This window comes from Saccopteryx bilineata, chromosome 1 (assembly GCF_036850765.1).
Source record: "Saccopteryx bilineata isolate mSacBil1 chromosome 1, mSacBil1_pri_phased_curated, whole genome shotgun sequence".
NCBI classification, from domain to species: Eukaryota; Metazoa; Chordata; class Mammalia; order Chiroptera; family Emballonuridae; genus Saccopteryx; species Saccopteryx bilineata.
The window spans coordinates 205,473,998-205,501,355 of NC_089490.1; positions in this window are offsets into that span (position 1 = coordinate 205,473,998).

A 27,358-nucleotide genomic window follows, 5' to 3' on the forward strand; every position below is an offset into this window, starting at 1 on the left:
TTAATAACACCAAACTCCGTCATGTGTCCTGGATTCCCGCCGTGGGAAGGAGGATTGCTTTCTTCTTTGTGAGAAATAAAACACATGTTCTCATTTTATTTATGACATCATTCAAAAGCGAGGCGTGGTTCACAGTCTGCATCCTGGACAGTTGTATCCCTCATAGGGAATGTTGACTAAAAACGTGCTCTCTGTCTCCTCAGAACTCTGGGAAGGACTGAGAGCAGGACTTGTCCTTCAAATGTGTTTCTGACACATAATTCTTCATGTCCGTGTTCGTGCTCTGGGTTGCCTTGATCAAACATAACGCTTAGAACAATCTGCAAGGCTGAAAATGCGGTCTGAAGATGTGTACTGAGGGTTTGGAAAGCTGCCAGTGAAAGGTGTGCTCTTGGGGACCGAGACTCCAGAGAGCGGGAAGAGGGGAGCAGAGATTGGGAGACGCTTTCCCAGAGGAAGGTGTCCCCTGAGGCGCCCTCAGCTTGACCAGCTGTGCTGGGGAGAGCAGAGGGCCGACAGGCTTGGATCAGGCACGTTTGAGTCTCAAGTCCACTCGGGAGGATGGCCTTTGGCCAACAAACACCCTGGGTTTTAGTTGGGCCCCTTGTGGTACAGGCCAACTGGAAGTAGAATAACTTTTCTGGGTCAAAAGCCCAGATGGAAACGCTCTCAGTTTCTTTTTGAATTCGGGCACAGCTGGTGTCTCTAAACAGAGCAACCGGGCAGGAGAAAAGAAAACGGTGTTGGGAAACATCACTGGAGGACAAGATGTCCTCATCTGTGGAAGGAGGGGGCTAGTTTGTTTTCCGCTGCAGGCAGAATGGTTGTATCGTGTAAGGGGGACTGGGGACCTTCTTCTTGTCTTGTCTGCCTGTGAAGTCCAGTTTACAGAGGTGCCTATCAGTGTCAGGTTGATGTGGCATGGACTTGTGCTGGTCACTTTTCTGTGTCAACATGACCAGGTCACTTTTCTGTGTCAGGCAATCTGGCTACATGTTATTTCTGGGTGTGTCTGTGGGGGTGGTGCTGGGTGAGCATACTACTGTCCCCAGTGGAGGTGGGCCTCATCCAATCCACTGGAGACCCAAACTAAACAAACAGATGGAACTTCCCCTCTCTCTGACTGATTGCTTATCTACCTTCTGCCCTTGGCTGGCAACTGACCTCTTCGGTACCTCTGGCTCTCAGGCCTTTGGACTCGAACTGAAATCACACCACCGGCTTTCCTGGGTATCCCGCTGCTGAGGAGATGGCTGACCATGGACGCCTCAGCCTCCATAGTCACGTGGATCAGTTCCTCACGTTAAATGTCGTATGTAAGGTGAGTAAGTACACAGACACCTCTATTCTGTATGTTGTTTCCCTGCAATCACTGCCCTGACGGTATCTGCGAGCGTGTGTGTGTGTCTGTGTGTGTGTGTCTGTGTGTGTGTTTAAACACAGGGATAGAGGTAGACAGACCCACTGACAAGGAGCTAAAACACAGCAGAAGTCAACAACAGCTGTATTTATAACTTTCAAGAAAAAGTTGTACATTTTGGCTCCTTTTCTTCCCAAGATACATATATTTTTAGAGATTCATATACAATGTCTCAGAAAAATATCATCTTCATTTTTAAAAGGAAAATTGGGTGAAAGGTATGTTTACTTGAGAAACTTCATTGATCATCGTACCGTGAGGAAGACAAAATTTGTGAATACCATTCATTATTATAGAGAAATGCAGAAGACCTCAAGAACTGTTCTAGTGCTGTCTTCTAATGATTTAGAAAATATTGCGTTGTCTCTATTCAAATACCTTCCTGGAAAGACTAGGAATCAGTTAATTACACTTTTGTCAGATGCTTTTTCTGCACCTGTTGAGAGAGCACTGTGATTTCTAGTCTTCATTCTGTTGCTGGGGTGCATCATGTTGGGTGAACTGCCTGTGTCGAGTCATCTTTGCACTCCAGGGATGACCCCCATTGGCTGATCATGGTGTGTGATCATGGAAGGGTCAGGCTGGACTTGGTCTGTTACTTCTTTGTTGAAGAATTTTGCGTCTGTGTTCAACAGGGTCGTTGGCTTGGGCTTATCCTTCCTGGAGTGTTGGTGTCTGGTTTTGTAATTGGGGGATGCTGGCCCCACAAAAGGGGTTTGAAGTGGCTCATTTTGCTGTTCTTTCAGAAGTGTTTAACCCGTATATGCCTCACGTTCCATTATTGGGACGGTAGTGACTTTATTTCTATCCTGCTGCTCAAGGCCATGGCTGAGGTCTGATGTTTCACACGTGTCTGCCTCCCAAGCGTACATGTTGTCACGTGGTGCACAGAGTCAGTCATGGCTGCAGATCCTGGCATGCTAGAAGCTGGTCAAAAAGCGATTTGAGTTTTTGGAAAAATTTTGAAGAACCTGAATTTCAAAAATTTCAACCTCTGGCATCAATGGGTTAAGAAGGGTTGGAATTCATTGTCCTTCAAATGTCTGGAGGCATTCCTGTGAAGCCATCAGATGCCGGGCTTTCCTGTGTGGAGAGGTTTCTGATTACCTGGTCTGTCTCCGTGGGATGGATCTGTTCAGGCTTTCATTCCTTCATGAGTCAGTGGCGGGAGGTTGTGGGCTTCTAGGAATCTGTTTTAATTTCCTCTACGTGGTCCTGTGTATTGGTGTATGATTATCATCAACGGTTCCTTATAATCATTGTTATTTCTCTGCCATCTGCTGTAATGTCTCTTGTTAAATTTTTGATATTTATCTGAATGTTTTCCTTTTTCTTCTTAGTTCAACTAAGGGTCTGTCACTTTTGTTTGTCCTCTCAAAAAAACAAACAAACAAAAAACAAAAACCAACCAACTCTTAAATTTGTTGATTTATTTTCTTATTGTTTCTCTCTTCTCTATTTCATTGATTTCCTGCTAGAGTCTTTATTACTTTTTTCTTCTTCTAATGTTAGGCTTAACTTGATCTTTTCTCTAATTCCTTGAGGTTTAAAGTAAGTTTTTTTTTCTTTTTGGGGGGATTTGTCTTCTTTTTTAATGTAGGCGTTTATCACTGTAAACTTTCCTCCTAGAGCTGCTTTTGTTACATCCCGTAAGGTTTGTATACTATGTGTCTGGTGTCTGCAAGATACTCTGTTGTGGGTCAACCACCTAAGATGGGTTCCTGCTTTGCTGCCTACTTACTCTTCTGCACTGGTGATTGGCTATTCTCTGTTGGCCTCGGTTTCTTCATCTTTAGAGTGGCGAAATGGTGCTCAAGGGTTGCTATGGGGATGACACGAGCTCCGCCATCTCTGAGGACCCAAGCAGAGCAGGGGTCAGCATGAGCGCTCAGTATTGGTCACCCCACTCCTTCTGTCTATTGAAATACAGCGATGTTTCCATGAGGATTGACTGGGAAGTGTTCACATGTTCAGTGGGTAGAAGGAACCCATAAACTGATGAAGTCTAAAACATAGAGAACTAGGTCTGAGAGTTTTGTGTGTAGAGATCAGGAGCAGTCAATTCCTCCATATGATCTGAGGACATGAATCAATTTTTTTTTTTATTAAGTGAGAGGTGGGGAGGCAGAAAGACTCCCACATGTGCCCTGACTGGGACCAACCCAGCAAGCCCTCTATGGGATGATGCTCTGCCCATTGGGGGCCGCTGCTTGGCAACTAAGCTATTTTAGGGCCGCAGGTGAGGCCATGGAGCCATCCTTAGAACCCGGGACCAACTTGCTTGAACCATTTGAGCCTTGGCTACAGCAGGGGGAGAGAGAGAGGGAGAGAGAAAGAGAGAGAAAGGGAAGGGGGAAGGGTGGAAAAGCAGATGGTTGCTTCTCCTGTGTGCCCTGGCTGAGAATTAAACCCAAGACATCCACACTCTAGGCTGACAATCTACAACTGAGCCAACCAGCCAGGGCTTGAATCAGTTTTATATCAGGACTTAAGGAACCTTCAGAGCCTCAGAATAAATTTAAATATTTATATCCAAGTTAATTAATAATCCATTTCTTAAGCTTACGTGCCTGGGGAAGTTTTCATGGAAGGGCTTTATCTACATGAGTGTTCATTACAGCAATCAGCACTTTTTAGATGCGGAGCTCAGGCATAGTCCATGGGGATTAAACAGAAGAATGGGAGAGTTGAAAATAATATGCTTCTCATTGAATGAGAAGGTCTTTCTCATCAAGAGAAAGGATAGCATGAAATTCTAGTCTGCTCTAAATCTGCTAATATTATTTGGAAGATTAGATCTTAATTATTAATCCTTCTAATAATTATTATGCACTTTCAGACAGTTAAATAGCTAGGAATAACTGCTTTATTACCAGACTTTGCATATCTGAGTTAATCATATGAGCTAGCTATAAGTAAAAGAATATTAGTCTCCTTCAGCGTAGTATTTTGAAGCACAAAGGATCAGAATGCAGGTATTAAAAAAAATGAAAAGAAACTGCCAAGGATATTCACCTTCCTGAAAGATCTTAAATCACTCTAGTATTTTATGACCCTTAGACTGGTTCTTCCTCAGAACATCCTGACAAAGAATCTGTGAATAGTTTCAATAACAATAAGAATTGTTCCTCCTCTGCAGAAATAGTAAATAATGGCTTTTCTAACAGTTATGAAAATAACTTTTATCTGTATATGTGATTTATAGACATTCGATAAACTTAGGTTAGAAAGTTAATAGTAACAGGTAAGATCCTATTAGATATGCCGTCTACATTAGCATGAAAATAGAATGCCCACAACGAGGCTAAAACCATCAGTTACCATTTTCACGTGACTCGAACTTCCAAGTCTAATTTTATATTCGGACTCCTAGAGAGCGAAGGGACTCTGGAAACTGCCACCATCATTAGAGAGAGAGAAAGAGAGAGTGAGCCCAGTGAACAGGAAGGGGGTCAGGTGCACATCCCGACTGGAGACTGAGCAGACATCACGGCAGCCTGTGCTTTACACATGTGGCTCTTCTATTACATTCCATGTCCCATGATTAGACAACCAAAATGAACAAATAAATTTTGGAAGGCTACTGGGGTCCCAGGAATATTCCTCATTGGCTTAGTTACTTCAGAGATGGCACCCAAACTTGATTTTTTTTTTAAAAAAAAGCCCAGAGCCATAACACGCAGTAGTTCAATTGTAATGTTTACAACTTCCCGTGGCATTTCTGCACTTCTGCTCTTCCACAAATAGTGTCTCAGGCAGAAACCCAAGTGGCCCACTGAGAACCATGCTCAAAGGGTCTTCCTGTCGGTCTTAGAGCTCTTTCCCCTCTGTCCCCCTGTCCCCAGCTCCGCTCTGTCCCTGGACAATGGCACTTCGTGAGCAGTCCTTCTCGACTCTGGCGTTGCGGTAGCTGGACTCCCCATGTCCTAGGACTCGCTCTCCCCCAGAGAGCTGTGCGTCTGTCTGTAACGCCATGCAATTCAGTTCTCACCTGTCCAGAGAGGTTCTCCCTGCCCACTGCCTCCTTCATCCTAAATCGCTGCCCACATTCCTATTCATCCTGTTATCCTCTTCCTCCTGGCATTTCTTTACTGTCTGCAAATTATATCCAGGAAGTCTGCACCCTTCAATTTCCCTGAGTATCTACAGAAGTTCTGTGAGGGTATTTTGCTCAATAAATGTGGCACTTGATAACTTAGTGAGTATTGATTAGAAGTCTCATTAACTCATATTTTAGTGAGTGAATGCCTCTATTAACCTATTCCAGGAGTTCTGTTCTGAGACAATGCTTCATTTTTATTTTTTCTTGCTAGGTTACTAATAAATACATTTGCAAATAGGCATTTCAAAATTTGGGAATGCTATAAGGAGATTTTTCCTTATCCATTAGCTATTAGCTATTCATTCATAGTGCATACTCTATTTTTAAAAACCTACACTCTAATGTGTCTTAGTTATAAAAATGACTTACATATAGTAAATATCCCTTTAATATGTTATTCAAGACCAGTTCAGTCAAATCTCAAGAGACATACTCCTATGCACAAACTAAATCATATTATCCTTTGTTAATGGAGCTAAGTGTTTGGTAATCTCAAGTCAGTTATGGCTGCCAGTTATAAACATTGACTCAAAATGACTTGAGCTTGAATTTTTTTTCAAGTAGTGCTATTCCAACATATCTTGCTTCTTCAAATGCTATTGCATTATAGCATTTGAATGTTCAATTACTTGAGTTATCCAAATTTAAATTATTACAAGTTTGGTTGGTATGATAGAGGTATATATATCATATATATGTATATATTATATATATATTTCATTGTAAGATAGAAAAATATTGAAAGATGAGACACTGTCTATATTATAAAGTTTCCTATGTACTTTTCTAGTTGAACAAAGTCAATTAATGTCAGTATATCTCTTTTGGGAAATTGTTTTAACGAGGCACATGAGTCATTTAAGAGAGTTTATTTTTTAGCTAAGCTATTCAAATAAATAATAATTTTAAGTTCTAAAACATCAAAAGGTTACATTGTGTAGCTAATAGAACTAATTATTAGTACTGATTTAAGATATAGTGCCTAAATTATAGTGGGGCTTTGTGTTGATTGTTTTAAACCAAATGTTTCTCATAACAAAATTCAACTTAGCATTTAAGAAAATACTTCTCCTGGACTATGGAAGTTCTCTGTGTAGGATACTCAGACTCAAATCCTTCCATTCCTTTCTGGGTTCCACTGTAAATTAGTTGAGACAATGTTAATTCCCTTTAGTATCACAGTATAATTAATACTCTAATAGTATAATTGACTATTACATCACAAAGGCTAAAGCCATTCATTAACATCAACACACTGACATTATTTGGCTTTCAGGTTTTTTTTTTTTAATCTTTTAAAATATACAAGCCAACCAACACAAACAAATCAACTTGTAATGTTTAACCCATGTCTTTGAAGCACCAAAGAAAAAGACTTCCACCATTTTCCAGGGAGGTAGACTGGGGCTTAGAATCAGAGATCTGGGGACTTTCCCTGGTTAAACCTCATAATTACTGTTGACCGTGGGCTGCTGTGTGCATCCTACATGGCCACTTCTTGAATGGTTCCATTGCATGTTTTTCCTGTGGGTGTGTGGGAGCCAGAAACCTCATTTCTTTCCTTCACAATTCTTCAAATAAAAACTGTAACAAAGGAAAGGATACATGCTGCCCTTTTGTGCCTGGATCTAATTTAGTTTTCAAGATTCTGGGTAATAAACTTGAGCTTGTTGCTATATTAGCATGAGACTTCTGTGTGCCTGGGGAGGGGAATAGTGTATATTTCATGTGAGGGAGGACAGAATTTGTTGTCAAAAGGAAAGAATGTAGGTATTTAAAAATTTAGGCAAAGATGCCTCGGCACACCATATTAACAGGTGATCTCTGTGTGTGCCACCCTCCCTGCACCCCCACTTTACCGTGAAGTTAAAAGGCTGTGCCTGCTCTGACCATGACAAGAATATGATGCAACTTCCAATGCGAGGTCATAAAATGCCATGGCATTTTTGCCCCTTTCTCTAGAAAATTCAGTCTTAGCACCTAGAGCGACTGACTACTCTAGGACAGTGCCAGTGCCACCTTGGCATTCAGATAGATAATCCCAGATGACTCTCCTGTGAGAAATTCTTCAAAAACTAGAGATTTGTTACTATATAAAAATAGGTAGGCACTTCCCTTAACCCAGGAACTGTTCCCACAATGAATCCCATACACCATCGTTCGGCTGGTCTAGGAAATGGAGGCAGACTCTATTGATCAGAGTAGTTTGTCCAACATCTGAAAAGTTGCTATACAAGTTGGACCATCTTGGGTCAGTGCTCACAATACAGGAAGACAGTGATATAAAAGGTAACGGGCTTGATCAATGTACTGTGCACTTTATTCTTCAAGTCATAGTCTAAAATCTAAAAATGCATATTCCAAACTTCAAATTTTAACCCTAATCAGTAATGATTGTGATCTCATGAGATACAGAAGACACAAGACCATTTCTCTGGAATCAAAGAGAAATTCAAAGATGAATAGGAGATTTGAGTTGTGAATGGTATTAGCACGTACAAAAAGCTGTTATTTGATATGTGAATTTCAGAAAAACGATTAACATACAAAAACCAAAATAAGGAAACCTTAGTCTCCTATCTGCTTGAGCAAAGAAATTCAGTTTTGGGCTTCTTGACCAAAAACTCTTTCCGTGAACTGATAGGTTTCTGTCTCCAAACACTCTTCAATCTGTTGAAAGGCAATGAATGTGATGCCAGAGGAGACACTATCGTTGGCAAGAAGAGGTCAGAGAACACAGCAGTGCGGAGCACATGGCCTGGGCACAGACCCGATTCCAGTCTGGGCTCTCAGTTACCAGCTAGGTGACCCTAACTCAGCCTCCCATTTAACCTCTGCGTGCCTCCGCGTCTCCCCTGTCAAGTGAATGAAGGAATGGATTGTGGCAGTACCCGCCTGTTTCTTGTGAGCTTGACAGACAGAGGTGATGATAAGCGTCTTTGTGTCGCTGGGTGCTCTGGAAGGGGTGCATTTATAAAAGGAGAGCCCTGGGAGCAGCACCCGGTGCACACACTATGCCCTGGGAGAGTGCGTCTGTCATTATTTTGGTGGCACTGTTTTCATCCTTGTCCCTGTGAAGACCAAGCCGAGAGAGGCGGGTCCCACTTGGCCAGGATGAATGATGGCATTGGGCGTGGGCGCAGGCCCTTGGCCGCAGCCAGGTGTGCAGCGCACGGTCCCACCTTGGAGCCTTAGAGCATCACTGGGCAGAATTGCGTGGGGGGCGCAGTGCTCCATCCCTGGCATGGGTGTCTCCGTGTGCCTGCGCAGGGCTGTGCTCCGCTCCATCCTGGGTGACCGCGGCCCCCGGCTGCCTGAGAGCTGGCTGGGTGGGGATGGGTGGCGGCGGGGCCACAGGCGGGAACAGGTGGCTCCAGGGCTGTGGTGGCCATGGTGGGAGTGGGTTGGGGAGGACACCCGTGGATCCCGGGCCCCGCGTTATGGTGCTATGCCGGCGGCAGCGGCCCTTGCTGAGCTAGGAGTTCCTGCTGCAGAACCACGCAGACCTGGCCACCATCTCCTACTACATGCTGGTGGCCGTCCTGGTGCATGCTGCACTGCAGGAGCACATGCTAGACTGCGTGGCACAATGCCTGCAGCTGCTGCACCCAGCATGGCCGCTCCACCGAGGCTCCTTCTCTCTGGTGTCCTGCGTGGGCAGCGTCCTGGTGATGCGAGCTGAGGGCTACCTGGCCGAGCTCTTGCACCTCTGGGACGCGTGGCAGGCCACTATGACCTTTCCCACCAAGCTCTACTACGTGGCACAGCTGGCCTACTGGTGCCTCTGCTGGCAGAGGATGTGCCCGCAGGAGCTGCCACGCCAGCTGGTCTACATCGGCATGCACTTGTTCCACGTGTGCAGCACATACCTGCTGTACTGGCACCACCTGGGACTCCTGCTGCTCATCATGCACGATGCGGTGGAGCTGTTCATGCACGTGCGCAGCCTCATCCACCTGGGCGACTCTAGATTCCCACGCAGCCCGTTGCTCTGGGCCGTGGTCTTCTTCCTGGCCCGGCTGGGGAACCTCGTGGTTTTCTTGGTCACTGTGAGCATCCACCTGTCATCAGGGAAGGCCCAGAACAAGGACAGGGTCACCAGCAATGTGAATGTGCTGGCAGCCAAGGTCGCTGTGCTCCTGGCCAGCTGCATCATCCAGGCGTCTGTCTCCTGGGACCTGTCCACTCCCCACCTGCAGGGCTGGCTGGGGGCAATGCTGCTATGCAGGCTGCCCCGGCCAGGAGGCAGAAGGCCAAAGGCAGGTCCTCCTGGAAGGGAACAGAGGATGGAGTGGCCGCTCCAAGAGACTGGGTGCTGTCTGTCAGAGGAAGGACAGGTCTCCGTAACCAAGGATGCTCAGCTTGGTCCACGTCCCCATGGACGTCTGCTCTCTGCTCTCAGATGTCTTTCTGCACCACGGGTTTTTCTGTTCTTGACAGAAGTTTGTTCTGCCTTTTATTTTTGCTGAGACTGTGTAACGTACTATTTTTTAAACAGCCTTGGAGGAAAGAATGATAATTATGAGTGGGAAAAAAATGGTTTACATTAAGCTACTGTTCATCAAAATAGTAGCGATCACTACCCTAGGTTTTTTTTAATTCTTTTTAATTTTTGAATAATTTCCTAGTGAGGTGTGCAGAAAACTACAAAATTCTGCATATCAGTCACACCAATCACTTACAACATTAGCAAGGTGGCCTATCCTAGCAAGGTCATATTTCTAATGATCTCTTTCAGGGAAAAAATGGAAATATTGTAAACATGGAAGTCATTTTAAGTAACTTCAGTATTCTCAATTCTTAGAATTTTCTGTTTAAGAGTTTATGCCTGGAGAAATTATTTGGTAAAACCACCAAATAAATCACGACTGTGCTCTATTGGTCGTGATTGATAGGGTTGGTTACATTGCTATGAAAACAAGCCAAATGCTAATGGGAACATCTGTGCAGTTGATTGACAGACTACAGTGAATCAAAAATCTCAAAATTAATATAAAAGCATCAATAAAGAGGTAAAATAATTCTTTTTCCGTTTCAAACACTTGTGAAGTGGAAATCAGACAACTCAATCTTTAACTGTCACAAGGAAATCAGACTTTGTTTTATGTTTATTAAAAATTATTTTTAATGGAGCTTGTAAGGTTAGTGTCCTTGGCATCTTAGAAAAAGATGGTTTCACTTACAAATCATCTTTAAAAGTCATATTTGGTTTCTATCTATAAAAAGAACGTCAGCAAATTACCTGGGGAAAGCATTTAATGCACTAACCTTAAGTAATTTGAAAATCTGGTGTGTAAATTGTCCTGTGGAAGGTCTATTTAGAAATCATGTTTATGATTACAGCTTGGCTTCCATCTTAATTGGGAAATATTACTGAGACATTTCAGGATACGTATAGATCTCTGTATCTGTATACACATGCATTGCGTCTTTCAAAAGCTAGTAGGAGAGCTATGGGCTGGGAGGGTAGTATTTTTTATATTCATTTCCTTCTCTCAACCTTAACTTGGATTTCATTTCCACATGTCTTTATGCGTTCCTCAGGAGACGGTATTTTAAAACTCTGCTGGGGAAGGCCCTTCCTTCCTTCCTTCCTTCCTTCCTTCCTTCCTTCCTTCCTTCCTTCCTTCCTTCCTTCCTTCCTTCCTAACTGTTAAGGAACTCTAGCCTGTTTCTTGTCACCCCAGTCCTCCTAAACACATCTTACTCATTATATGTTCATTTGCAAATCAGTGCCGGCGTGATGCCAACTGGCAGGTGGTTGCACGAACATCCTCATCTCAGGTGACTGCTGATGCCAGGAGCTCACTGGACTTGGTGGGAAGTGTGCCTTGCTTGGCGTCAGGCTGACCTACCAACTTGGCAGCAAGTGACCCAGCTGTTCTGGGCATCATGTTGGCATGTCACCTATGTGGCAGGGGGAGACCCGGTTACTGCAGTGCCGAGGACACCAAGCGTTCCCTTTAGGGAAATCACTTGAGAGAGTGGTCCCCCGGGGTCGATCGTGGAAGCGAGGCTGTGTGCTTCCCTTGTGGACGAGGCAAAGCCCCTCTTCTGTGAACTATGGGTCCTCGAGAGGTAGCACTGTGATTGAGGGGAAAAAAGGGTGGAGGGCACTAGGAATGGGTCAACTATGTATAAAAGTTCAGTAAGTGTTGCCCCCCCAAAATAAATACCTGGCAGATAAATTAGAAAAGCGAGGCTGCGGATGACAGGAAGGCGAGGCACCTTGCCAGGTCTCTTCCCTTTGAACTGTGCATTCTGAGGACGTACGCTATAATAATACTCAGCGTGAAGGTTTGGTTTTCGTCCAAATGGACCACACGGAGACAGAGAGGCACATTATGGTTACTCCATGTATGGGTGCATCAGGCATCTGTTAACCCTGCAAAAGCCGGAGTTACCGGTTCAGCACCCATTACTGCAGACATAATGACGGACCTGGTACTTGAGGTGAAAGGCTCTGCTCTAAGTTATCGGCATCAGTGCTTGCCCAACTTGATTCATTAAATAAGGATAGGGACAGATTGGTTAGGTTAGAGGCAAAGTGAATTTTATTTAAAAGATTTTGCTAACATTGAATGAAAATGTATCCAGTTTTTCCTACCAAATAGCGTAAAGGTGTTACATACCCTCCATATCTTGGAGAGACAAGCAAAACCGTCTGGTATTTTGCTAGTAGTTCTGTGTTACATTTCAGTAAAAACACAATAACCTCTGTCAGTGTTTCCCCATTTATTTCATCAGTGTTTGTTTATCTGCGGAGGGAGTAGGTACAACCAGTTCTATACCAATTTAGAATAGATTTAAGAACAATAGGGATACAACATTAATCCTTGAAATCTTTTATGAGAACAGAACATCCTCTGATATCCTTCCAACATGATGGAGCAAGGGTAAAAGTAGTTAAGTTCTCAGTCCACTAGCCCACATGAGCATAATTTGCACAGAGCAACAAAAGACTGATTCCTGGGGCTTTGCCAGAAATGGCATAAGGGCAGGTGCTGAGGGGGTTCTTGGAGAGCTTGCTTGGGAGCATGGCACATGGAGGCTGGGACCTGGGTTCCGGGGGGGGGCTCAGACCCCATCGCTAGGAGGTGGGAGGGTGGCTTGTCTGAGAGGAGAGGGCAGACCAGTGGGTGAGTATACGGAGGTCACCGAGGTTAATGACAGACCAAACTTCATGGAAGATGCCCCCCTGGTGTTTTGGGGTGACTGCATTGGGTCAGCTAATCTTTTTTTTCTTGAAAAGCATACAAGAATATATAAACTGACTACTTTAGGGAGTATTTACCTAATTAAGGAAAGGACAGTGGAATGTTACATGTGGCTCAAAGGTTTGCTTGAAATCTGAAGCAGAACAGAGTGAAAGTCACTTCACAGTCATGATGTCCTGGTGTATTATGAAGGGGTGTGCTACTAGTAATTGAGGAAAAATACCTATTTTATTTAAAAAGGAAAGTGAATTTCCCAAACTAAGTAAAAAAGAAAAATGATCCATTCCAACACCACCCATACCATTCACCAAATTAGATCACATCAGTAGACAGAATCTTATGCTTTGAGGGTTTTATGCGAGCAATCACAAACTGAACAGGATTTACAATCAAGTAGATTTATAATATTTTTACCTCATGCCACCCTTAGTGCTCAAATTAAAAAGCTGTCCTTTAGATAAATCAATACGAAGTTGACCAAATTGTCAACGTAAATGTAAAAACATAATTTGTAAATTTTATTGTTTTTTTTTTTAATGCTTCCAGTTGTGTTGATACAAATTCAGTAAAGGATGGTAATAATATGATTATAAATACTAACAAAAGAAGTCAGGGTCAGGGTCAGGCCTCGCTGTGGCCCGTAGCGCTGTGTGGACACTGAACGACACCCACACATTCTAAATCCAGAACTGCATGTCACTAAACTGACACAAAGTTCCCTCTAAAAACTGCTCTGAGGGCTGGAAACATGCATCTCTAACATGATAGTTTATTTGTGTGTGGACACTTGATCCTGTATTGGACTTACGTATGCTATACAGTTTCATTTACATGCGTGTGTATTTATAAATACATATACATGCATCGCTGTACACACATACTTTCCCCTTATATATAGATCCTTATTTACTATTAAATAAATGCACTTTTTAGAGGAGTTTTATGTTCACTGCAAAAATATCTATTTTGTATTAACTAGAAGACATCTGATAGAGAAGAAAAGGTTTGTATGCTTGTAGATATCAGGGAAAAGAATACCCAACTAAATTTACATGGTATTATTAAAATAATTACATTCATATTGATTTATGTTATTCATCAGATGCTATAAATTATATGACATCATATATGTCAATGTTTCACAGCTTTTTTTATGATAGAGGGGGACAGATAGAGACAGACAGGAACAGACAGGAAGGGCGAGAGATGAGAAGCATCAATTCTTCATTGCAGTACTTTGGTTGTTCATTGATTGCTTTCTCATATATGCCTTGACCGGGGAGCTACAGCAGAGTGAGTGACCCCTTGCTCAAGCCAGCGACTTTGGGGTCCAAGCCAGTGACCTTTGAGCTCAAGCTAGCAACCATGGGCTCCTATCTATGATCTCACGCTCAAACCAGCGACCCCATGCTCAAGCTGGTGAGCCTGTGTTCAAGCCGATGATCTTTGGGTTTCGAACCTGGGTCCTCTGCATCCCAGTCCGATGCTCTATCCACTGTGCCACCACCTGGTCAGGCAATATAGCTCTTTAAGGTGGTTCTGACCCAACCATTACTCCTGATTGTGGACATTATGGCAATTTTTATGCTGTTTTAAATTATATAATTGGATCACTGTCTTTCTCACCAAACTGTAAGCATATGATAATGAAAATGTGTCTAATTGTAAAATGCTTATTTTTAAAATTGAACAAGCCTGTTCTTATGCATCATGGAAAGGATATTATTTATAGGCAAGAAGTTGGGCTTCACTGGGATATAGCAGTAGAAAGGTGTGATAGAATTTTAGATACAAATTTTATGGAAATTTGTAGGATAAATGACTTGCTATGGAAATTATTCCCTGAAATATGTGTTTGAAAATAGCCAACACCTTATTGTTCCTTGTCCTTGTCAACTTTCGTTCAGAACAGGTTGTTAAACTGTGGCCGCTTGAGGTCAGAAAGCTGATGCTTCATGAGCTGCCTTAAGTTCCATGGCGTATGGTGGGAGACCCTGTTGAAAGTTATACTTAAGGTCATAGATATTATTGGTTACAATTGGTACACAAGGGTAATTCAAGTCTCCCCTCAGCAAGCATTCACAGAGGGCTTCCTGTGGCCAACAGCGACCTTGGGCCAATGGCTGACTGAGCATGACACAGTCGCTCCGAGGCTGAGGTCACTGGCTGTCCAGCACATACAAATAACATTGTGACCGCCACTGTGATGGGGCTCTCATGCTACGGGACACACCGCCTGTTCTCACCGGTTGAAGAAAGACCGTTCGGGAATGAGTCACTGTGATGAGAACTGTAGAAGTCAGGCAGTTTACACAGCAGGATGCACATTTGACAGCGAGGACGTGACAGTCTCGAGCATTCACCCTGTCATGAGAACACGGAGCAGGTGAGAGAGGGGAGGGGTGGGCTGACTGCCACATGGAGACCTGTACACTCACCTCAGATGGGTATCTTATTCGTTCAGCTCTTTGGCTTGGGTCAGCCAGCAGCTCAGGGTGCTGTTTTCTGAGACAGAAAATACAGGAGAAAAAAAGGAGTTTGTGAACTAAAGAAACAAAAACAAAAACAAAAACACGACTCAGATGTTATTGAAACAACAACACTATCAAAATATCAAAACAGATCAAGACCACCAGAATATCCTGGACGTGATGTGTTGAGAAGAGCCCATGTGGAGAGAGAAACCCATGGGAAAGGTGTCATTACAGGGGTGATAATTGAAGTCACATCGTATGATGACATCTCAAGGGGTACATACGCAGAGGGAAGAAAATGAAAGGGCTTATGAAATCTCCGTGGCTGGGTAGGTCAAGAAAAAAGACATAGAAGGACCTATGGAAAAATCCTTGAAAATACTGAACAGCCTTCCTGGACGTGGACAGACAGTGTCTGTACCAAAAAAAATGCTGAGTAAAGCAAAAAAAAAAAAAAAAAAAAGTGACCGGACTTATGTCAGGGGGCTCGCTTCTCTGTGGTCCTGCAAAACGTGTATTTGAGGAAACAACCAGAGACATGAAACTGGTGAAGTAATTCAGCAAACAGCAGTTCTTCCATTCAGTTTTCCAGGGAATTGTTTAAGTCCTTGCCAAAAAATTACTACATTACAATGAAATAAGCATCTCACAATAAAATAAGAAGCAAGCCTTCAAAGCAGCAAAGCGTCGCGAATGTATGGCCGGTGGTGAGAAAGGACTTGATGTGCGAATGTGAATAGGTTTCTTGCACTAAACGTAATAGCGGTGGTTTTTTAAGTTTATCAAACGATGTTGGCGGGAAGAACACCAGCTTGAACATATCTTCTGGAAACTGGAAACTGGAAAAACGTTACGTATCTAACTTGGATTGGAAATAGAAGGTCAAAAAGTATATTAATAAGGGACATGGAAAACCATCAAAATCGTTAAACAACGAATTAGAAACATTTGGAACTGGAGAAATGTCAGAAAAAAAAATTATGCCAAAAGAGCCTAAGAAAGCAGGGAGCATCCCGGTAGCACGAAACAGTCTCAGGTGTGTTTACCTGGAGCAGCAGAAAGAGAGGTGGGGGGTGGGCAGGGGCCATATTTTAAAATTTCCCGAACTGTCCACATCAGTCCTCACATCCCACAAGCCTAACAATGCACTCACACACATGCACACGCACGCATGCACACACACACACACACACGCACATACACACACACACCTAGCTATGTCACAGTGTCACTTCGGAAAAGTAGATGCAGCAATATGGTGTTAAAATTTCCTGGAAAATGAGACACAGGAAGAGAAAATGGACAGTGTGAGCAGAGATCCGGTCTGCACAGCGACTACGGAGGGAGAGGACGAGGGAAACTGGGAGCTGGAGTGTGTCTGGGGGACCCTTTTCCACACAGAGATGGGACCCCCCTTTAGGCCATGTGCAGGCAGCCTTGGCTTCTCAGCTCAACCCACCTCTGGGCCTGGGGTTTCCTTCCTGGCTCCAGGTAAATACACCTGTGTGTATCCCACTGACTGATAAAGCTGTGACTCTCTAGGGCCTATCATCAGCTCCCCAGAACCCAGAACCCCAGAATTCTTTGCTGCAATGGCTTGGAGTTACTGCCAAGGCCTGTGCAGGACACTCCTGGGGTCTACCTGGCTGGATGGACCCTTGGCTCGGTGCCTGCTGCGTCCCCAGGCTGAGCAGTAGCCATGGATGGGTGTTTGAGGGGACAGGGAGGGGGAGATTCAGGGCACAACCAGGAGCACACGGTATCTACTCACAGGTACTCGAGAGCCGGGAGGTCGAAATGCAGGAGGAAAGAGAGAGCCAGCAGTCTGCAGGGGCTCTGTCGCCCTGGGCTCCAGAAATCCTGAGGTGGGAGACGAGATTGTCCCAGGTGGTTAACAGTAGGCCCTTGCTAGACAGTTCTGAAGGCAGTGCTTCGCTCAGAAGAAAAAATAAAAGGGGATTGAAAATGCTCAAATGTGGCCTTGGCGGGTTAGCTCAACGATAGAGCATCAGTCTGGTGTGTGGAAGTCCTGGGTTCGATTCCTGGCCAGGGCACACCTTCCCCCTTTCCTTTTTTTCTATCTCTTCCTCTCCTGCAGCCATGGCTCAATTGGTTTGAGCACATTGGCCTCAGGTGCTGAGGATTGCTCCATAGCCTCCACCTGGCCTCTGCCTCAGATGCTAAGAAGAGCTTGGTTGCTGAGTAATAGAGCAGCAGCCTCAGACGGGCACAGAATCGCCCCCTAGTGCGCATGGCGGGTGGACCCTGGTCTGGGCGCATGCAGGAGACTGTCTTTCTGCCTCCCCTCCTCTCACTTAATAAAAAAAGAAAAAGAAAATTCTCAAATATTTCAAAGGAAGACAATAAAAATATAATAAGACCAATAGAAAAGATAAAACAGGACTACACATTAAAAAATTATCAGGGGTCACTTTAATTTTCTAAATGGTGTAAACCTTCTGGCAAAAGATGAGCATTATCAGATTAGGTGAAAACGTGTAGTGTTGTAAAACATAAGGAAAGATGTTGAAACCGTAGAACAGGTGTACACACGCACACACATGTACACATACAAACCGTGTACACACCTGTCTTCTCCAACACACACCTTTATCTAACAGTGCTATTTAGTCAACATGAAGTATAAAGAACACCTGAGAAATGCTTCATTTTCATCCCTGGCAAGGAACAGAATAAAAATTTTATTCACGACCTTAGCCCGAGACACAATGACTCAATTTTTCATGAAATTCACTATTTAGAAAGCATTCAACTTGCCTTTTCATACCTAACAGTGGATGTAATTTCTGAATTGCTGATTAATCTACAGGAAGCATTCTGAATTATTGATCAACTTACAAGACCTGTTCCTAAAATAACCTAAGAAATTAATTAATAATTAGAAAATAAAATTCAAGTTCCTAACCACAAATAGCATGTTTCACACCCACTCCCAACCCACATCCACCCACATAGTCACACTCACAGCCCCCACACTCACACCCTTCACTCACACTCACACCCACACACACATACTCACACCCACATACACACACACCCACACTCATACCCACACACACCCACACTCACACCCACACACTCACACCCACACACACCCCACACACTCACACCCACACCCACATACACTCACACCTACACACCCACACCCACATACACTCACACTCCACACATACACACCCACATATACTCACACCCCACCCACACACACCCACACACAACCACACTCACAACCACACCCACACACCCACACACCCACATACACTCACACCTACACCCACACACAATACCCACACACACTCACACACACACACTCACTCACACACACACACTCACACCTTGGCATATGGAACTGCCCCCTGTAACCACTGAGCCTAACCCTGTCATGAAGAAGCAGTCGGTGGCCGTGGGACGGGCAGCGGCCGCTTCTCGAATCTCAAGCAGGGCCGTGTTTCTAGTGTCAGTCTGGATGTGACATTTAATTTAAAAGGTATTAATGCAGGTCTTCATAGACTAAGACAGAGAGCAATGACAAAACCGACCTTATCTTATTATAATGCTGCAGAAGCCCACTGCCCAGAAGGCAGAATTATGCTAAGAACAGCGTCACTGCTCGATCTCTTGGGGACACCGGTGGTAGGGCTGAGAACACAGGATTTCACATCACTTGGCTGTGACATCAGGTTTGGCTCCGAAAGAGAAAATAATGGTGTTAAATAAGACAATTGGATCAATGTATTCTAATTGATCAATGTTACCTTATTAAAATTAATTATCTAAATAAAAAAAATAAGACAACTGGATTGCTATGAATGTAGAATTTCTATTGACACGTTGAGTTACCAACTTGGATCAAAGAATGTTCCACAGGGGTGTGTGTGTGTGTGTGTGTGTGTGTGGCATGCATATACATAAACCATAAATATGTAAACTTCAGTGCATTCATCTTATAGATTCTTTTTTTTTAAAGGGCTTTATCTTCTCATGAAAAACAGACTAGCAGTGACACTATATTTTGATTTTACAGAAAAACAAATAGATTCTTCACAGATTGTACTAGTGATAGATAGAAGCAGCATTCTCCTACTCTGTTGTCCGCCTCGTCATGTACAGAAAATGAAAGTGGGTCGATGACCTGCAGGCTTTTTAAAACTGTCCCCTCCTGTTTCCTGTGCTGATGCCTTCGTGACCGGTCCCCTGACCGACACGGGCAGTTCCTTCCTTAGGTGTGGGGGCCCCAGGTCCTTCATTCAACCCTTTTGTGTCATTGTTATTGGTGGGCTCTGTTTACCTGGTAGAGTCCATGAGGAAGCCCTTCGCTGAACGACACGACGCTGAGATCAAGGTGACCCACCCTGGCACCCGGGAACCGTGGTGGGAACAAGGCTGCGACGTGGCCTGAGGCGGGTGCATTCTCTGGGTGACGTCTCAAGGCAGGGAGGGGCCAGCCCATTCTCCAAATGAATAACAGTCCAAAAAATCAGAAAGCCCGTGAAGATTGACCACCTAAGTTTTATGCCATTAATAATCCTTGACCGGCTGCCTCATCTCCTCTCACGCCAGAAGTCTTGCTGCCGTCCTGCCCTGAGACAGCAGCTTCTGTGTGTCTGTCATCAGAGGACAAGCCCGGGGCTGTCGGTGCTGCCCATCCCCCCCATCCTGAGCTGCCTTACTGATTCCATGTTCTCCTGGTCGCCCTTCTTCACGCAGACACTGATGAACGTGTCTGGGATGAGATCAGATTTAAACAGCCATCTGTCAATCACAAGACCAGGGTTCCCTCTCTGGAAAAAATAAAAACGGGTGGAAACGGTCTGTCTCCTACTCAGATAAGATTCCATCCTGTTTGTTCTAATGTACAATTGCTTTGTGGGCAAAGACCACACCTGGGTGATCAACCACACCTTTGTTGCCCCACTTGGTACATGTGTGTCACATGGGAGTCACATGGGAGTAGGTGGTCGTGATGTGTTTGCACAGCATTGCCTCAGTTTTCATTGACTTTGGTTTCATCGATTTTGGTTTTCGTTGATTTTTTCCATGGAAAATTCAGCTCAGATTTTCTCATCGTGCCCACATGGCCTTGCTGCTAATTTTGCAAAAACAAAGGATGACCCACGTGGTATCCTGCTCAGGGTGGCGTCATTTCTCATTGTGTGAGCATCACCCTGCGCATCCAGCCAAACAATTCCATTGCTCTCCAGGGTTTTGTTCTTTTTTTATTGATTGCGAGTACTAATTGCGAGTACTAATGCTGCGATTACATGTAAGTGATTACTGCGGACAGCGATTGGATTTACGTTGATTCATATGGAAATAATTACCTCGGATTTCGCCAGTTGCTTTCGGCTGGATTATCGATGAAAACCGAGGTGTCACTGTGTTTAAAACAATAAAGTTGAACTCAGGTGAGAAACAGGGAGGCTGGATGGAGGGCCACCCTGGATCAACCAGAAACGACGTTCGGGGGACACTAACTCACTGCTGCAGTGTGGCAGTTCTGACAAATGGCATGACGAGGGTGCTGTCCTCAATGGAGGGTGTTAACCTATGACACATGTATGTGTGACTCCATAGCACACACTTGCCTCTGCAGAAATAGGGGCCGTTAGAGGTCACTTTTTCGAACTCGTCCGAGTGGTTCTACAGATTCCATCAACTTTGATGCCTGCAATGCTGTTACATAGAAGTGAAAGCCACTACGTACATAATCAAAAAGAATCGAAAAGAAGCTTTTTTTTCCCAAATCAAATCGCTCACTCCCCTCTCTGTGAGCCCCCACCTTTTGTGCTACAGCTGCGTTACCATGGCAATTTCTATACCTTATTGTAGTTATTTCTCCACAGAACGCTGCACTCCTGTGTTGTCCTGTCCTGGGGGGTGAAAATAAGCATGAAAATAGTCACGTCTGCATCAACTTGTAAGGTCCCCCCCAAATTGGTTGTTATTTGAATGAATACATGGAGAAACTTTTTTTTTCCCTATGTGGTTGTACATCAAAAAGTCGTCTTCAAAGGCTTGGTGAGGACGTCCTTCAGTCCCCAGTTAGTTGAGGAGGCTGTGAAGGGGGGGGGTTAACAGGGAGCACTGGGTTCCTCTCTCCCAGAGCAGCTCAGACGACACGACTGACCTCTGCACACCCACGTCTGCACGTCCACACTTGTCTGTTTCTAGCTAGTCGCAGAGAAGGTCCTTCCAGTGTGGAAGGATCTGAAGGGACAAAGACGGAATGTAGCATAGGTGATGACATGTCTATTTCCTTTGTGGGTCCGAGAAGGAAACACCCACGATTTAGAGGTGAGCGCCATGCATTCTTGGGGTGGCACAGGAGGGCGGGGCAGGTCCCGGGTCAGAAGCTGCTTGGGGCCAGGGGACCACACATGGTAACAGGTTGAGGGGGAACTCTGACTTTACAAGCAGAGAAGCACTCAGATCCTCGAGGGGTGGCCTCCCTGGTGGTGACACTGGCATTTCAATGTGGCGGCAGGTGGTGGTGAGACCCCCTACAGTCATCCGTGTATGGAGCAGGGAGTCGGCGTGGAGACCAGGGTCCTGCAGCATGAGGAGCAGAGTTCACCCCACGAATGAGGGGGTGGGTTACGTGACAGGCTTCACTGAGAGGCCCAGAAATAAGTACAAGACGTTGTGGAAGGGAGGGGTCAACCACAACACAGGTTGGGGCTATTAAACACAGGGTCTTTTGAGGAAAAGAATGGCCCGAAGTTTTTGAAGGTGCAACTGATGCTGGAAGTGATGACTCTGTTGCACCTGGCAATTCCCTGTGGTTCTCCTCAAGGAAACCCCAACATCTCAGGAAATGGGAAAGGCTTGTGATTGGCGAGACCCAGGTTGAGAGAGTATTTGGTCAGGAGGGAGTGGGAGAGAGAGCAGGGGATTGGAGAGAAGACGGAGAAGAAGAATGGCCAAGCATGAAGTTCATGAGAGATGTAGTGCCAAGGCGCCTGATATATCTACGAGAGAGAGAGAGATTTAGAGGCCTATGTGAAGAGGTGAGTCTATTTTGTGGGCATAAGCATTATTTATCAGACAGAGATGTTCAGGATCGAGTTTGGTTCATGGGATTATAAATTCTGCCTTTAGACTCAGGAATACTTACTTTATTGAAGAAAATTGATGGGACATCCTTGCCGTAAAAATTATAAGTCCTGTGGGATGCACGAGTGGTAACTCGGGACCATGGGAATTGTGGAAACGGATGAGGTTGGGCACTCTTATCATGTTAGTTTGTGAAATAAGATATTCAAACCCATTGATTCTGATGGAGAAATTGGAATGTATCCTGTTGGTGAGAAGGTTTCCGGAGGAATCTCAAGGACTAAAGCATGAAGGAAGTCATGGGTGGAGAGGCCAGCCAGCCACCTGGGGAGGGAGCGGTTGATCGGGCCACCCACGCGTTTATAGTAGCCATGCAAACGAGAGCAGAGGGTAATTACTCATGGACTCCAGAGCTTCAGATACCAGTGATTTAGTTCATCCTTCGGGAAATGGACGTTATCTCCAGCAGCCTGGAAAGCACTGGAGGTTTTTAAAAAGTGTTTCCCTCTGAGCTATTATACATGATCTGGGTGTCAAGAAGAAACAGAAATGTATTTTAAAGGCTCACCCAGCTGCGTCTGAGCTCCTGGAAGTAAGAGGGTGAGAGGATATTTAAGATAGAAATAGGGAGCATGAAGCACATGAGCAATTTTAGAGATGAATATCAGCAGGTCCAAAGCCTCAACAGATCAGGTGTTTTTAATATGAGTGCTGATCATTGCTAATACAGGGGTCCTCAGGTTACGACATAGTTCCCGTCCTGCGACAGTGACATCACCCGATTTCTTGTGTAAGTTGAAACACACCCTAGCCTAAGTCACTTACCTATCCTACTGCAGTTGTAACATCATCATCTAGAACATAAAAACATAGCTAAGCCACAGAAAAAGGAAGAGGACAGAAATATACTGTGCTGGACACTGGACTGCTGTAACAGCAAAAGTGACCAAAAATGAGCATTAAAAAAAAAAAAGTACGATGCTAATGGCATACGCCGAAACACTCACGTTTCAGTATTTTAAGTGTTATTGGGAGTGAGTATCCTAAACTCAATACATTATAGATCCAGACTGTCATAACCCGAGGGCCTCCTATAATTGCAAAGATCTCTTTGTTAAAGGTGTTCAGAACTAAGTGATAAAAGATCCACTGAATCTCTGCTTAAGGCGGATGGTGGGATACTTTTGGACAATATGGGTAATGATGTTCATGAATAATACTTTTGGATTAAAAAAAAAAAGTAGGCTGCACCAGCTCCTGTTGGCTGCAGTTTTCTCTAGAGGCATCTTTGCATCGGGAAGTGTACAGGAAGCGATTGTAAGAATAAGTTGAAAGCCCAGAGGAAGCACGCGGTTATAAGATCATACTCGCTTCTCTTTAGAAGTTCAAGTCTCCTGGCAGAGAAAAGGGACATCTCGTTACACTGAGAGGGACTGCAAAACAATTGTTGGACCGTGGAAAATAATCACTGAATAAGGATGAACAAGGTAGAAGTTACCAGAACAGTGCGATCAGGCAAATGTGGTTATTTTAATCTAATCTGATGGTTATGTTGGTTTACATCAGTGGTAGTCATCCTGGTCCCTACCACTCACTAGCGGGTGTTACAGCTTTCATGGTAGGTGGTAGTGGAGCAACCAAAGTATAAATAAAAAGATAGATTTAACTATAGTAAGTTGTTTTATAAAGATTTATTCTGCCAAACTTAGTGAAAATCTGACATAAAGTACTTGATAAGTAATTATTATTATATGCTTGAACTTGCTGTAACTCTGCTTTACAAATTTTATAAAGTAAAGTTACTTCCCTACTTTATAAATCACCATTACTGTGGAACTGGTGGGTGGTTAGAAAATGTTACTATTAACAGAGATACAAAAGTAGGCGGTAGGTATAAAAAGGTTGACTACCCCTGGTCTAGATGTAGATGACTACAGCTAGTGCTCGACTTATGACCATGATTGGTTCTGACAGAGCGGTTGTAACATGATTTGTTCGTAAGTTGAGTAGGCTATATGTACAGTACTGTGAAATGATGTTATAAAAATAGTTAGATCATATTTTATCATAATTTTCTTTCATTGTTATATATCATAATTTTCTTTGTTCATTTTATGCCATTTGTATCATCTCTACACCATTTTGTTTCTTATTTTTACATTCATGAGGTTTAAGTAAAACACTGCATTACCAGTACAACTGGTTTAATATTTGCAAAACATACAAAATTACAAAATACTGATACATACAAAAATACAAAATACAGGTGTAAAAAATACCATAGGAAACATTTTCCCAATTGCAAAACATATCAAAATATATAAACATGTACAAAACATTTTATTGGCTAGCACTGTCATACGTCCAGCTGGGCAATGCTTGCTCTGCCAGATGTGGAGCCGTTGTGGCTAGCGATTGCGGTTGTAAAATCAAATGGTCATAAGTTGCATAGGTCGTAAGTCGATCAATACCTGTATCAGCTTCTTCAATGAAAGATCATATGACTGTTGTTCGTCTAGGTAGGTTCATATTTGTAAAACATACTATGCTTTATACTTAATCTTGCTCTAGTAAAGACTTGTGGCAATGATAGGATTAAGCAATAAAAAGCAAAATTAATAATTTTTTGTGATGAGGTAGCTGCAGTTAAGCATATTTTAACTGGAAATAAAAGAGCAGAAGGTTAGTAGAATCTTAAACTTTTATTCTGTAGCAATGAATTTATTCTTCCATTTAACCCTCTAATCAACCCTGTAAATGAGGCATTGTTATACATATTACAGTTATGTTAATTATGTGCCAACTTGATTGGGCTGCAGAGGGCCCCCAGTATTCTGTCAAACAGTATTCTGGGTGTGTCTGTGAAGGAGTTCTTCGATAATTTTAACACTTGAATCAATAGACTGAGTAAAGCAGATTGCTCTTCCTGGTGTGGGTAGGTCTTGTCCAATCAGTTGAAAGACTGAATGCAACAGAGGGCTGACCCTTCTTAACATAAAGGGACTTTCAGATGAGATATTGAGGGTTTTTTTGTTTGTGTGTTTGTTTTCAACCTTCAGTCTCAACTGGAACATTAACTCTCTCTGGTCTTGAGCCCCTGGCTTTCAGACGAAAACTATACCATCAGCTCTTCTGAGTCTCCCACTTGCCAACTGCAGATATGGGAATTTTTAGCCAATTTCTTATAATTCTCTTTCTTTCTTTCTCTTATTCTCTCTCTCATTCTCTCTCCTCTCTCTCTCTCTCTCTCTCTCTCTCTCTCTCTCTCTCTCCCTCCCTCCCTCCCTCCCTCCATATAGGCCTAGAGTACACATTAGTATACTATCACCTCTGCGACCTTCTATGGGGACAAATCGGTCACCAGGTAGACCCAGACTCAGGCAACGTGACACCATCAACCACATAACAATAGGGAAGGGTGGCATGTTGGTTTAATTTTTACAATTTATATGCAGCCAGCAGTAGATGGAAATCAGAATAGCTGAGAGAGACATACATTTTGATTTCATAAGCTTGAATAATTATCTTGGGGCTCTAAGTTCAAATGCTGGTTTCAGTAATTCTTAATTAATGGGGAAAGATGAAAGTAGAGCACGTTTAATCTCCAATAGCAGCCTTCCTCAGGAGGGACAGTTTCCAACAACCAGTGGTGTCCAGGGACATGAGCTTTGATAAAAGGGAGAAAAGAGTTGAACCATGTGTAATGAAGGGGACATACAGGTCTTCCATGCAGACAGAAATGCGCCACCAGCAATGGTTTATACTAATTCTGTGTTATGTGCTTCATGTGGGGAAAACTTCCAGGATCTCTTTCTCTCTCTCTCTCTCTCTCTCTGATCCACTTAAAATCTACTTTTAAGATACACCTTATATACTTAAAAAGAGGATCAGCTGTACCAATCATAAGTCATGTCACATTAGTTCTACATACAGTGGGTTCTGTAGACATTCAGAGGAGGAGTATGGTTATACTAGTCTGTCCGGGTGATCGGGACGCGTTTCTTGTGGAGTGAACAGCATCAGCCCAGGCTCAGGGGCGCCTGCTCGGGTCCCAGTCGGAGGTCCCCCGAGATATCTCCTGGGCATGTGAGGGGACGGCAGGGCAGCAGTGCCAACTGTCCCCATGGAGATGCTTTAAGTGCAAGTTAGGACGATCAGGGGCTTCCATGACCCAAATGAGAGATGGGCAAGGGGATGAAATAAGCAAAGAAGATGTTTTTAGGACATTTTATTGGGGCTCCTTTTGTGTGTGAACTAGAAGCTGGAGAGGCAGTGGGACCAGCTGGGGTTGGCGGCCACGCTTACTCAGACATTGGTGTCGATAACCAAGATCACGGTGTTGAACGGGGAAATGGAATGGATCTGTTTAAGGAACGAGCACAGGAAAGAGAAATGGCGGGTAAACAGGAGTAAATAAGACCACCAGCAGAGTTCCTCCCAGGCCTCTAACCTTGGAGTGGAGAGAGCCTTCTGAGAAGCTGGACGGGGACAGGTGAGCTTTACCCGGCCGGCCAGGTAAGGGCCCCACCAGGGACACTTCTGTGGCTGCCTCCCAGAGAGCCAGAAACATGGCCGTTCTTCCCACTGGGAGCCGGACCGTCCATGGCAAAGTCACACAGAATTCGAGCTGCTCTCCCTGGTAAACCTGCTGGTCGCTGACCAGCAATCTGCCTTTCTGGAGGGCTTTTTGGTCAGAGCTCCTGAAATGAAGTGGACGACTCCTTTCCACCAGGGACTCTCCACCTTAAACAATACTGCATTTGCCATGTCCACAGACACAGACCCCACTGGTGGGTGGCCCTGGGTGGAGCGCAGTCAGCCGTGCCCTAGCCTCGCATCTCCGAGTTGTCCTCTTCTGCTGCGGATAGAACTGTGGCCCGCCATGTGTCCACCGGTGAGACCACCTGTTGTCCTTGTTCCCAAATCTCAGCTCATTTTTTTTTAAATCAATGTAATTCACATTTCTGTGCAGAAATTCAGGTTCCAAGTGGTTCGGTAGGCAGTAGCAGTTTTCAAAACAGAAATTCACTGTGAAAAGACATAAACCAATTAACAATCAAAATGCAAAAGA